Below are 11,037 nucleotides of genomic sequence, written 5' to 3'. Positions count from 1 at the left end.
AATAAATACTTTTATATAGTAGAAAAACAATAAAAAGAAAAGAAGAGGAGTAATGTCAAGGGGAATATTTAATCTACCAAAAGAAACCAGTGTTTTCAAAATGTGTTTCCATGTGTGTGGTAGTCACCAAAGATCCCTGGACTCTACCCAAAACTACTGAGTCACTATCAAAGAGCAGAGCCCCCAAATCTGCATTTTACCTCATTTTCAGAACATTTTTGGACACACTCCAGTTTGAAAATCTCTGCTTAGGAAATTATTAAGAGTGAGATATTTCAGTAACTCATGCAAGATCTACTAAAGGGCTCTTCATTTACTTATGTGAAGTAGTGAAACTACAACCTTTCTGAGACTATTTTGTGATTGGCCTTTTGCTAACCAGACATGGGCCAATATGAATGAGCAAGAAGTGAGTTTCTAAAACCAAGTGAATTCCTTAAAGTCATACACACATCTTAAGAATCTTCAATACTCCTGGTATACTGCGGCTACTTGCCTAGAGCCATATATTCCTCTCTGGGTATCTTCCTAAATTCAAGAACCTTTTATGATGAGGAATTAAATGTCTCCAGTGAACAGAGAGAAATTAATTAGCACCCACCAAATGAACAGCTATTTCATTCCCTGCATGAATTTATATTTTGCTTTTGTCACAGCCCGAAAAACACAGAGAAAATCTCTGTAAGAATTAGTTCTGCTCTATGGTTTCTGGTGGAGCTGCAGAGACTCCCCCTTGGGCTGTTATTTGAAGTATTTACTTTTTTTTTTTTTTACTGAATTATCAAGTGAAAATCCAATTGTTCCTAATGGTGCTCACTCTGTGTGTTTCCCATTCTCATCTATGAAAAAGGGTTTATTATCCATTTGTAGTAATTAAGACACTGATGTTATATAGATCCATAAAAATCCTTCATTAAGCCAGTAAAGAGCTTTTCATCAAAATCACGGTAGCTAAATATTTATTTAAAAATAAAAACCAAATTAAAACGAACGGCCCCCCATAAAAAACAAAAAATTGCTATGAGACTATTTTGAAAGTTGTTGTGGGTATCCAGAGCAGTTTCAAAGCATGTAACTATGTTTTCTTACAAAGTAGGAAACAACCCTAACTGGCAATCCATCATGGCTGGCTATAAAGAAATGAAGTAATTAACCATAAGGAAATAATTCAGCAAGATGCTAACAGTTTAATAACATTTAAGTATTTGCATTTAAGCATTATTGTTTTTAAATGGTTTCATAATTGTTTTAGATTTGCAAAAGGTGCTAACACTTGAACAAAATAAAAAGCAACACAAGATTTTGTGATTGATATGGTCAGTTGAATGTGTTATTAGATACAGGAATAAGGTTTGTATTGTCCTCATGGAATTTGGAATACAGCCCTCGGCAAAGCAGGTCTGTACAGAGAAAACTCCTCAGCCTTTAGAAGCTTACACACCTCCCCAGCCAGGGGAAAAAGGAGGAAACTAAACAAATCTTTCTCATGCAGAGAAAAACCTCATGTTACTATCTTCCTTCCTACTACAAGGGAAGTTCATCTAGAAAGCCATAGCTGAGAAAGGAAAACATGTTGATTGAAATACGTAAGAACCCCCCGCTGTGTACTGCTTGGGGATAAAGATTTTATTAGAAAGAGCTTTCTTTATCTTTGAGGCATTAAAAAAAATTACAGCCAAGAAGAAAGCTCTATTTGCCCATTATCAAAACCTTCTGTCCACAGTGGAAGCCTTCCGCATTTCCATCACCAACCGTGGGGAGAAACTAGGGGCTACTCCCGTTTTCCATCAAACACCAGAACAGTGTTTTTCTCACAGGACTCCAAGGATTGATTCTAAAGTTTCTGTGAGTCTTCCATATTTTATTTAAATATCCTGCCTTAATTTTTATGATAGCTTAAAAAATATCTGAAGGACTAAGTATTGCCATAGGACTATAGGACCCCATGTCCTTTGCAGTTGCATTTATGAACATATTGGCACCAATGAACATAGCTTCAATTGATGTGGGTTAATGAGAAAAATAATAATGGTAGACTTTAGATAAAAATTATATTGGTGCAAAGTAAAAGCCAACAAAATCCTGCTGCATGCCCTAGGAACAACCATTTTATACTTTTCTGGTAGCTTTTGTAGACAGACATACTAAGAGAAGTAATTTATCCTCCAGCTTACGGAGTTTAGATACAACAAAATGAAAAACAACCAGCACCAAAGCAGTCAGGGCCACACTTGTATTGTGAGCAGCAATTTAATTTCAGCAAAATAACTCCATCCTTAACTTTCAGTTAACATTGTAACTTTGAATTTCAGTGGTTCTTATTTATATGCAGTTTGTAAACATGTGTTGATTTTATGGTTGTGATGTGATAGCAGATGTGAGTGAACATCTAAAGTGGGGTTTCTCAACCTCAGCATCACTGACATTTGGGCTGGATAACTGTCTGTTGTAGGGGACTGTTCTGTGCATTGCAGGATTTAGTAGCATCCCTGCCCTCTACCCTCTAGATGCCAGTAGCAAACATCCCTAAACCACCTCCAGTTGTGACCATCAACAGGGTCTCTACATGAACAGACACTTCACAAAAGATAACGTACATGTGGCCAACAAGTACATGAAAAAATGTTCAACATCACTAATCATTAAAGAAACGCAAATCAAAACCGCAATGAGATACTAGCTCACACCAGTCAGAATGATTAGTATTAAAAAGTCAAAAAAATAATAGATGCTGGCAAGGTTTTGAAAAAAAAGGAATGCTTATACACTACCGGTAGGAATGCAAAGTAGTTCAGCCACTGTGGAAAGCAGTTTTGTGATTTCTCAAAGAATTCAAAGCAGAATTACCATTCCACCCCAGCAATCCCAGTATTGGTTATATATCAAAAGGAATATAAATCATTCTACCATAAAGACAATTGCACTCATATGATCATTGCAGCACTGTTCAAAATAGCAAAGATACGGAATCAACTTAGGTGCCTATCAATAGTAGGCTAGATAAAGAAAATGTGGCACATATACACCATGGAACACCATGCAGCCATAAAAAAGAACAAGATTATGCCCTTTGCAGCAACATAGGTGGAGCTGGAAGTCATTATACTAAGTGAACTAACAGGAATAGAAAACAAAATACCATATGTTCTCTCTTATAAGTGGGAGCTAAACAGTGAGCACATATGGACACAAAAAAGGGAACAGCAGACACCAGGGCTTGCTTGAGGGTGAAGGGTGGAAGGAGGGAGAGGACTGAAAAACTACCTATTGTATAATATTCTTATTACCTAAGTGATAAAATGATCTGTGTACCAAACCCATCCAACATGCAGTTTACCTGCCCATGTACCCCTGAACCTAAAATAAAATTTAAAACAAACAAAACAAAACAATGTTTCTAGACATTACCAAATGTTTCCTGGGGGATACAATCACCCCCAGTTTAAAACCACTGACCTAAAATATGGGTTGGGGTCCAGGTAGGAAAGAGATACATACTCAGGTTAAGTAATTTAAGGAGAATTTTTAAAAGATACTAGTTATAAAAGTGTAAGGAGAGTGTAAGGAAAGACAATTACCAAAGTCCTAAAGGGGCAAAATAAGGATGAAGCATGTTGGGGGTTGAGGGAGACACAGAGAGGGAAGGAGGAGAAGGGGGTGCAGAGATGGAGATGAGGCATAGATTCCAGAGAGAGGACATCCTATTAGAAGCTGAGACCTATAGGTAAAGGGTAAAGTGGAAAATTAATGCCCTGACTTCACAGTCTGGGCTCCCCATGAGCTGAACCCAATCAGGTGCCAAACGACAAGGGAGCCCACTGATAAGGTTCAGACAGGTCAGCCTCCCAGGACATAGAGCAGAGTGGAAGGAGGGAACATAGCGTAGGTTGGAGGGACAAAGAGAAAACATCCACCACACCTAGTTCTCCAATTCTGAGAATTTAAGAAATGATAAAAATGGTAGGGAGCCTGAGGCCCGAAAGTCCGACACTGGTCGGTGGGTGCATGCCCAGCACACACTCCCCGGAGCTGACCCAGGGCGAGTAGAGAGCTGTCAGATACTATAGCCATATGAAGTTGAACATGGCAGAAGAAGAGGACTAATGTCTGATTCCTTCATTAATGTCCAAGAGCATATCAGACCAGGCTTGCAAATGCTAAGGCAAATCTGAGAAGCCCATTGAAAAGAAGAAAAGCAACAGGAAGCTAATTTGAAATTCAGGCAGAAGAGTTTAAAAGAAGAACAAGAAAGACGTGACAATAGGTTGAAGAATGCGCTAGGCTGTGAAAACAAAGGGTTTGCCTTGCTCCAAAAGATGGGCTATAAAAGTGGTCAGGCACTTGGTGAGAGTGGGGGTGGTATTGTTGAACCGATTCCTCTCAATATCAAAACAGGGAAAAGTGGCATTTGGTCATGAGGCATCATTAAAACGGAAAGCAGAGGAAAAAATAGAAAGCTACAGAAAAAGGATTCCAATGAATAACCAAGCTGAAGAAAAAGCTGCAGAACAGTTTCGAATGCAACTTAAAAATAGGCAAGATGAAACGAAGCTAGAAGAAGATCTCAGAAGAAGCCAGTGAATCTGTCAACAATTGGACACCCAGAAAAATATTCAGGTTCCCAGGGAAGCATGGTTGGTTGAGGCTTGAAGAAGAGACTGAAGAAGAAGAAGAAGAAGAAGAAAAAGAATGGGATGAAGATGAATATAAGAGTGAAGATTTAAGTGTACTGGAAAAATTACAAATATTGACTAGTTATTTAAGAGAAGAATTTCTGGCCGGGCGCGGTGGCTCAAGCCTGTAATCCCAGCACTTTAGGAGGCCGAGACTGGCGGATCACGAGGTCAGGAGATCGAGACCATCCTGGCTAACACAGTGAAACCCCGTCTCTACTAAAAAATACAAAAAACTAGCCGGGCGAGGTGGCAGGCGCCTGTAGTCCCAGGTACTCGGGAGGCTGAGGCAGGAGAATGGCGTGAACCCGGGAGGCGGAGCTTGCAGTGAGCTGAGATTCGGCCACTGCACTCCAGCCCGGGCGATAGAACGAGACTCTGTCTCAAAAAAAAAAAAAAAAAAAGAGAGAGAGAAGAATTTCTGTATTGTATTTGGTTTGGAACAGCCTACAAAGATAAAGAAGACCCATCTCCAGATTGTCCAGGACCAACTTCTGCAGGTCATGACTAAGATTATTCCCAATAAACTGGAAACTTGAAAAATGTTATTATTTCTTAGGGACAGACAATTCAGCAGTTAGAAATCCCAAATTTTTTATGCCAGTAAAGAAAGAGGGATTTTATATAATGTCTTGTTCTTTTTATTCTTTAGAATATGAGAGTTCACTGACTTGAAAAAAATAATGCAATACCTTTCAGAACCCAAGTATCATAGAGATGGACAGTTACAGTTTACTGCTGTATTGTGATAGGTGAGGGGTTTAAGGATACCAACAGGTAACTCTCTTATTCCCCTCTTCACTTTGTAACAAGTTGAGTAATAAGAAATCGGAGTCAGAGGAAGAGAAAAATATCCACTTTATCAGTGAATAAGCTGAAATAGAGAAGGCTGAATTTTTCTCCAGACACTAATATTTCTCCCTGATTGGAAAGAACTGCGAGCCTCTGCCTTGTTGGGGCAGAGCCCATCTTTGCATTCTGAGACCAGTTAGCTTTCAAGGTCCACCAAGGGCTGGACCACACATGCTCAGTTCCTTCTTGTATCACCCATGGGATGAGACAGTTCTCTGTTGGGAAGGAATGAATTAGGGTACAGAGAGCTTTTTCCTACACTTCTCGCTTTGAAGGAGCAAGGAGAATTTCCCTTCCCTCCATCCAAGCATGAAGAGGAGGGGAAACGTATTCCCCTCAGTAAGACTGATGTCAGAGGCAATGTTCCACCAGTACTACGAAACTCTAATCCATTTTACAGACAAAATAACCGTGATAATTTCTGGTAAAATCATGAGTTTTCATGACAATGTGATCCACTAACTGTGATCTGTTGGAAGTTTTAGCTATAGAAACTTAAGAATTGTGAGGAAATTCAAATATCATGTGATCCAAGTACTAACTGAAACCCCTTGATAGCATTCCCAGCGAGTGATAATTCAACCTTTGCTTTTATTCTTCCAGCCACAGAGAGCTCACTGCTTTAAAACCATTCCAGGCAGGGTGTACTGGCTCACACCTACAATCCCAGTACTTTTGGAGACAGAGGTGGGCAGATCACGAGGTCAACAGATCAAGACCATCTTGGCCAACATGATGAAACCCCATCTCTACTAAAAAATACAAAAATTAGCTGGGCATGGTGGCTCATGCCTGTAGTCCCAGCTAATTGGGAGGCTGAGGCAGGAGAATCGCTTGAACCGGGTAGACGGAGGTTGCAGTGAGCCAAAATCGTGCCACTGCACTCCTGCCTAGCAACAGAGCAAGACTCCATCTCAAAAAAAAAACAAAACAAAAACAAAAACAAAACAGTGCTCGCTTCGGCAGCACATATACTAAAATTGGAACGATACAGAGAAGATTAGCATGGCCCCTGCGCAAGGATGACATGCAAATTCGTGAAGCATTCCATATTTTTAAAAAACAACAACAACAAAAAAAAAACCATTCTTACTTGGTAGCTCTAAATTATTTTCATTGTCTTCTCTTAAACTGGAATCTGCTTCCCTGTAATTTTACTGAATACAGCTAAGGACATACCGTGTGGCATACTATGAGAGAGTTCCATCCAGGGTGAGGCATCAAAATCATGAACCTTTTTAAAAGTTCATATGCTCAGGTATCTCTCCTTATGAATGATTTTGACTTATCTAGTCTAAGGCGGTTGCTGGATATCTATATATTTATTTTGAAGTCCCAAGAATGAATGACAAGCACCTGAGGATAAGAACTAGCGCTGAGATTAAGTATGGTGCGCCACTGTTCTTTGGGTAGAGTTGTGATCACCTGTGTGATTTTATAGCTCACCTTTTAGTTGCATCGAGCAAGAGATCAACCTCTTCTTTTATTAGAAACAGCATCCATAAGAAAATCACAAAAACTAACCTATACTTTGCTAGGGTAAGATAATCAGTAGTATAACTTGTATTAATCTCTGACCTAATATCACCTAATTCACTTTTCAAGTTTAACTTGGGGACCTTTACAAAATAGTAATAAAAGGATCCCACCCCAAGAGATTCTGATGCCACTGGTCACTGTGACTTGGACATCACTGCCCTTGATTCTAAAATGCAGCCTAGCTTGAGCCACTGATGTAGTTAACTCTGGAGCCTCCGTTCTTCATCCAGAAAACTAATAATTATTTTTATGAATGTAAATATATATATATAATATTTAAGTATATATGGTTGGATGCTACTGTTTAATTTTTTTATTATAAAAAATTATAAAATTGGCCAAGCACAGTGGCTCACTCCTATAATCCTGGCACTTGAGGAGGCCAACGCACGCAGATCACTTGAAGCCAGCAGTTCGAGACCAGCATGTCCAACATGGTGAAACCCCCTCTCTACTAAAAATACAAAAATTAGCCAGGCGTGGCGGCACGCACCTGTAATCCATCTACTCAGAAGGCTGAGGCATGAGAATTGCTTGAACCTGGGAGGCAGAGGTTGCAGTGAGCTGAGATCATGCTGTTGCACTCCAGCCTGGGTGACAGAGCAAGACCCTGTCTCAAAAAAAAAATATAAGGCCGGGCGCGGTGGCTCAAGCCTGTAATCCCAGCACTTTGGGAGGCCGAGACGGGCGGATCATGAGGTCAGGAGATCGAGACCATCCTGGCTAATACAGTGAAACCCCGTCTCTACTAAAAAATACAAAAAACTAGCCGGGCGACGAGGCGGGCGCCTGTAGTCCCAGCTACTCGGGAGGCTGAGACAGGAGAATGGCTGAACCCGGGAGGCGGAGCTTGCAGTGAGCTGAGAGCCGGCCACTGCACTCCAGCCTGGGCGGCAGAGCAAGACTCCGTCTCAAAAAAAAAAAAAAAAAAAAAATATATATATATATATAATTACATTAGTAGCTATTAATAAAACAGAGGAGTACATTTTACCCTTGCCATTACAGTCAATATTTTGGTGTCATTTCAGCCAACATACCAACATTCAGTCAAGTCCCAAAGTCAAATGGATAATTTCAGGTGGAATCAAGTTAGGCAGGAAATGGCCTTTCTCCTCTTACTGACTATGGGGACAACCTACACCTGCTCAGTGGCCTAAAATATTTTAAATATGTTCATGACAATTACGCTAACAATGCCAGAATAACACTGATGGAACCCATGACTTCATCAGGATTGTGATCTACATTTACAGGCCTAGGACTAGAACTGGACCAGCTTAGAGAGTGGGAGATACCCCTCCATTCTCGTCCATCAGAGGATAAAAATATAGGCTTTCAGTCAGGCAGGGTGGCTCACTCCCGTAATCCTAGCACTTTGGGAGGCCGAGGCAGGCAGATCACGAGGTCAAGAGAATGAGACCATCCTAGTCAACATGGTGAAACCCCGTCTCTCTACTAAAAATACAAAAATTATCTGGGCCTGGTGGTGTGCGCCTATAGTCCTAGCTACTCGGGAGACTGAGGCAGGAGAATCGCTTGAACCAGGGAGGCAGAGGCTGCAGTGAATCAAGATCATGCCATAGCACTCCAGCCTGGTGAGACAGCCAGACTCTGTCTCAAAAAAACAAACAAACAACAACAACAAAAAAAAAAACAGGCTTTCAGCTGGGTGTGGCCATGAAGGCCTATTGTTCTAGCTACTCAGCGGGCTGAGGTGGGGAATCCCTTGAGCCCAGGAGTTTGAGACCAGCCTGGGCAACACAGTGAGAGACCCCCATTTTAAGGAAAAAAAAAAAATCAGGTTTTCAATATGAGTAGAAACTTATTTTTCGGCCTTTTATGACTTTATAAATAGGCAATAATGAACACCGAGGGAAGCAAAACATTGAAAAGAATTTTAAAATTTGTTTTAGAACATTCATATGAAATTTGAAACTGCAAAACAATGTAAAATTTAATGTAATGTCATTTACTTTTGTGTATATTGTGCTATGTTTATTTTCAAAGTCCTATCTAGAAATTCTAAAATGTATTTTCTTAATTAAAAATCAAAAATACTGTAGTTTCTGAAATTCAAAATAAATACCTTAACATACAAAAAAATTAAATTAAAATGGTAAATCAACCCTAGAAGTCCACAAGTCAGCTTTCATTTAAAAGGAGGTTGTTTCTCTGCACATCATTCAAGTTTGTAAAATTACATACCAAGAACCTCCCTAATGTTCAACCAGACCCATTGCCTGCCCTGGCCTCTTATTGCTGGGCTCATTAACTCAACAAATACTTATTTAGATCCCACCATAGTCAGAGAACTGTACTGGCGCAAAGTGGCTGAAGAAAGGGCAGTTCATAGGGAATGTCAGACCTGAGCCTCATGTCTCCATCAGGAAACAACTAATGCATGTGGATAAAATAGGGCTCTCCTCAGCCATCACCAGTGTGAGGACAGTGTCACAATAATATCCTCAATGTCAGTGGTTCATGTCTACACTGCCCCTGCAGGATTCCATCATTGTCTCTGCAGCTGTATCTAGGATTATCAGCAAGAGTCTTAAACACCTTTGCTGGGATATCCCTTCCTCTATTCTCTTGTTTCCAAGGGGAGGCTTCTTCCCTATTCCCTGGAAAGGAACAACAGTAGAGTGACCCCCTCCAGCTCTTCCCTGCTCCTCCCCTTGGAAGGAGGAGTAATGAATATGATTGGTGAGATGGGCCCAGCTGACATTCCTTGGGCCACCTTAGTCCTGGGCAGGGCCGCTGCACTAAGCAAGGACAGCAGGAGCCACCTACTCTTGCCAAGCATGGTGGTTGCTTGTGCCACTTGCTCCTTCCAGTAATCAGATGAAGTAGGGCCTGCTGCAGGCCAGCCTAGCCAAGCTTCCAATTTCCCAGTTCCAGTTTGTTAGCCTGCAACTAAATATGCAAAGCAAAGTCATGTGAATCTCAAGGTCTATGTGAGAGAGAGAAGCTCTGTTGCCAACTCACCTAAGCCCATAGGGCTGCCCAACATTGTCAGATTTGGAACAAGGAGGCAATATTGGTCACAGCCAACCTTTAGAGGTAGCTGGGAGCTAAGTGGCTCCTCCCCCATAGCTCACTGCTATGTAGCATGTTAGAACAAAAACAAGTCTTAGACCAAATTTTCTGTTTGTGTAATCATTTCTTAGAGCATGTGGGCTCAAAATAATCATGCAACCTGTTCTGTAAACTCAGAGACATCTTGTTTTCTATACTTGGGCTCTCCAATAAGAAAATTTCAAGAGAATTTCATTCATTTGTAATCAACTCCCTTTTAGTTGGATCAAACAACAGGTGCCTTTGAGAACTGGAGGACACACAGCTAAGTGACCTTCTAACCTTCAGTTTGTGCTGGCGTATTTTCCTGGCCGGGGTCTTAAACCTCCTTGACTCAAAGGTGGTGATCCCTGCAGAGTATTTCTGGCAGGCAAATATTTTTAACCAATCACTCATCTGGTGAAAATTATTATTTCTACACATCCCTTATGCAAATAAAAACCCCTCACTGGAGATTTCAGATCAAGATATTTGAAGCCACCTCTGGAAGGTGGAGTCCTCGTTAGGCTCTTTCAAATCCCAGCTAATTACCCAGACAGTGGGAATTTCAGATGAGAATTATGATGGATTAGAGCTGGCTGAACATTTTTTATGCTCCTCTATTTGGAAATCTAATTCCCCTCCCTCTGAAACTAGGCCAATAGGATATAGATAGATAGAAATAGAGATAGAGATAGAGAAACAGAGAGAGAGAAAGGCAGGGAGGGATTTTAAGGAATTGGCTCATGAAACTAGGGAGGCTGACAAGTCAAATCTATGGGGCAGACCGGCAGGCTGGAGACTCAGGGGAGAAACGCTGTCATTCATGTTCAAAGGCAGTCAATGGGCAGAATTCCCTCTTCCTCAAGGGAGAACAGTCCTTTTTCTCTCTTAAGGCCTTCAACTAATTGGATGA

General features: G+C 40.9%; 1 non-coding gene and 1 pseudogene across 1 annotated transcript; both read left to right on the top strand.

Moving 5' to 3' along the window:
- Window positions 1-4,041: 4,041 nt before the first annotated feature.
- Window positions 4,042-5,184, top strand: LOC104680144 (annotated as a pseudogene).
- Window positions 5,185-6,475: 1,291 nt separating this feature from the next.
- Window positions 6,476-6,582, top strand: LOC115900813. Its single transcript, XR_004060464.1, has one exon. It is a non-coding gene; the product is annotated as a U6 spliceosomal RNA (small nuclear RNA).
- The last annotated feature ends 4,455 nt before the right edge of the window (window positions 6,583-11,037 follow it).

This window comes from Rhinopithecus roxellana, chromosome 1, assembly GCF_007565055.1.
Source record: "Rhinopithecus roxellana isolate Shanxi Qingling chromosome 1, ASM756505v1, whole genome shotgun sequence".
NCBI lineage: Eukaryota > Metazoa > Chordata > Mammalia > Primates > Cercopithecidae > Rhinopithecus > Rhinopithecus roxellana.
The sequence above is the reverse complement of the archived record's forward strand: the minus strand, read 5'-3'. Positions and strand labels throughout refer to the sequence as shown.